Source organism: Papilio xuthus, unplaced genomic scaffold, assembly GCF_000836235.2.
Source record: "Papilio xuthus unplaced genomic scaffold, Pxut_1.1 DF824992.1, whole genome shotgun sequence".
Classification (NCBI taxonomy): domain Eukaryota; kingdom Metazoa; phylum Arthropoda; class Insecta; order Lepidoptera; family Papilionidae; genus Papilio; species Papilio xuthus.
The window spans coordinates 4,825,536-4,828,375 of record NW_013533657.1 but is presented as its reverse complement, the minus strand read 5'-3'; the positions used below and the strand labels follow the sequence as shown (position 1 = coordinate 4,828,375).

The following is a 2,840-nucleotide window of genomic DNA, read 5'->3' as shown; positions in this document are numbered from 1 at the left end:
GAATAAGGACTTCATTCTATTGTTGAACAACGACCACACCGATTCGATGCGTTGCTAATTTCTTCTAACCGTCAAACTATCGAAATAATTGATATATTTATTTATTTAACATATTATTAATCGATTACATAAATATATTTTTAAAACTAGTTCTTGCCCGCGACTCCGTCCGTGCGGTATCGAAAAAAAAATAGTAGTTAGTAGTAGTAGGTAGAAGTTCTTCTAGACTATGTTCTACATGTGTGCCAAATTTCATTAAAATCCGTTGAGCCTTTCCGGAGATACCTCTAAAGAAACATCCATCCATCCAAAAAATTGCATTTATAATATTAGTAAGATGTTAAATCACAGTTAAGTGATTAGTTAAGTTATGGTTAAGTTAAGGCAATTCTTACTGTTCTGTGTATATTTTCTGACAGTTTTCTACATAAAAATGATATTGTAATAGCTTCATAATGTTGTATTGTCTTTGACAATGTCAGTCACATAATGAAATTTTAAAAAAATAAGTGAAATAAATATATTTATAAGTTTTATATTATCAGCCGTCGTATATCTAAAATATTGTCGTTTACAAACTAGTCTGCATGTTTTATAAAATTAAACCAACGTAAGGTCAGTGAGGTCAATGAAAGTGTTTCTGTCACACAAATTGATTATACTACATTACAATTCAGTTAACATTATTTAAAGATAATCTGTTTGCAACCGGTCTTTCACAGATTATTAATAAACGTATTGATTTATTTGACGGATAAATTCAATGACAAAATATAATTTTTTTTAATTTACATTTTTAAAGCAACACATCGATATTGAATGTGAAAAAAAATACTGAAAAAACATTAAAAATTTTGAGGTTAATTTGTTGAAGATTTTTTAATTCGTTAGAATTGAAATATATCGATTATCAGAATCATCTGGCAACCCGACGGAGGTAAAGGTTCCAGTTGTTTATAGCTTACATATTAAATTAAGATTTTAATCGATTCAAACAACTAACTAGATGTCGTCGCGTGTAATTAGTTAGAGATTAACAAAAAATGATTATAGTATCGATACATCGACACATTCCCGAGGGATGTACTCGTACAAAACTGGTATCGACAATCTTAGTATGCTACCGGTGCCATAAAAGCAAATATCTTTACAAAGATCAAGTGTTGCCCTTATACAGCGAAACTAGCCATCTAAAAATAGTGTTTTGGCTCATCATTAGTCGGACAATGCGAGCCGATCGTTCCATGCTTTGTCTTTTTAGTCGGTGACGCAATTCATACCGAAACGGAACAATAAAACGTTAAAAAGCCATCGAACGATTGTAAATCTTAACTGAGAAAAATTAGAGTTTGAATTCCTTTCTTTAACAGTGGATCTTCGAAAGAATTGTCCGTTGACAACGGAGACATCGATGCTATTCTTTTTTTGAATATCGATTGTAAAAAGCATTCTCATGATGCTGTGAGAACTTTCGTCTAGAGCGGAGCTTAAATTCTTTAGCCTTTTGAACGAACGTTCTTTGTGTCTGTTACACGTAAGTCTGTCAGTGATCGTGCCCGCTGCACGGTTCCCGTCCACCGCAATTGTACTCCGCTATGTAGATGGCAATACGATCACATGTCTGTCCTCCCGAGTCTGTCATAGTCAAGTCACTGACACAGTAAACTTAATCGCTTAACTGTTGCGCCACTGATAAATTAAAAAGAAAACCATTCAAGCCCGAGTCGCTCGCCGCCGGCTGTTTTCGCCTACGCATATATTTCACCAAAACAAAAAATGTTGTCAGAGTTTCATTTATCGATATTAGTTATCGATTATTTAAAATAAAAAGCGAAAAAGCTTTTCTTAAGAAATCCTAAAGGGATTAAAATCAATTAAAAAAATATATACTAAAGGTATTTCAATGCAAATAACTCGTTTGATTAATGCTACTAATCTGCAATCTGCCACCGAATTCCACAGAGAATTCTTTGTAGTGCCTTCAACAGTCCCCATTAAATCATGTACGAACGATCGCTTTTTAAATCAATGTCTATTTTATTTGAAGATGAATTTTTTATTATCAAATTCGCATTAAACAAATAAAAAATAGCTGTAGAAAAATATTTAAATAAGTAAAATAAAAAAAACACTTACCTATTCCGATGAGCACCATTTTCACAGAAAAATAAAATTACCCCGAAAAAGAAATAAAAAAATTAATAAACTTTTATTAAATTCGGAGCGTATTCGAGAAATGCTCCGATACGACCGTTTGACAAGGAAATAGTGACAATATTAAAGTGGATTTTTTCGAGCGCAAATGTGCGACTTTACAGGACCGCACCGAATCAAACTGATACGAAAAAAAGACATCGACATTTGGCCACACGGCCGCCGAATAATTGTGCTTTACAAACGATACGATATAATAAATAATTCAATTTTGCGCTCCACCGCTCGCTTATTTTACCGACTTAATCCATTCGGTGTGATGCAGGGGACAATAAAAATGCAAATGGCGGCCCCGACTATGTTATAATTTACGTTGCTGTTAAAACAATCGCGCCTGCCAGCCGACACTCGACTTGGCAATCTTTCGATGAATATTCACAATTTTTTGCTACTTAAATCTTTATAAGTAGGTAAAACACACCTTCAATTCATTAAAGTTCCGCCTAATTAACGCTTCCAAGTACGCCGCGCCTTAAGTATTGTAATTTAGATAAGATGAGTAAAAAGAAGGAAAAATCCAAGTCTTTGTCGTGTATTCTGCACCTTGAGTTAATATTTGTTTTAAATTCACATAGTTCTATAGATAAGGTCGATAAAGACGTCTTAAGTGGTTGATAACGGTACAA

The 2,840-nt window shown here is 33.4% G+C and overlaps 1 protein-coding gene across 1 annotated transcript in view; it reads right to left on the bottom strand.

The window, feature by feature from the left end:
• drm (odd-skipped family member drumstick) overlaps positions 1-2,476 on the bottom strand; it is a 29,157-nt gene extending 26,681 nt beyond the window's left edge. Inside the window, exon 1 of the mRNA XM_013324690.1 lies at positions 2,137-2,476. The gene's annotated coding sequence lies outside the window, so the exon portion shown is untranslated. The remainder of the gene's footprint in view (positions 1-2,136) is intronic.
• Positions 2,477-2,840: the final 364 nt, after the last annotated feature.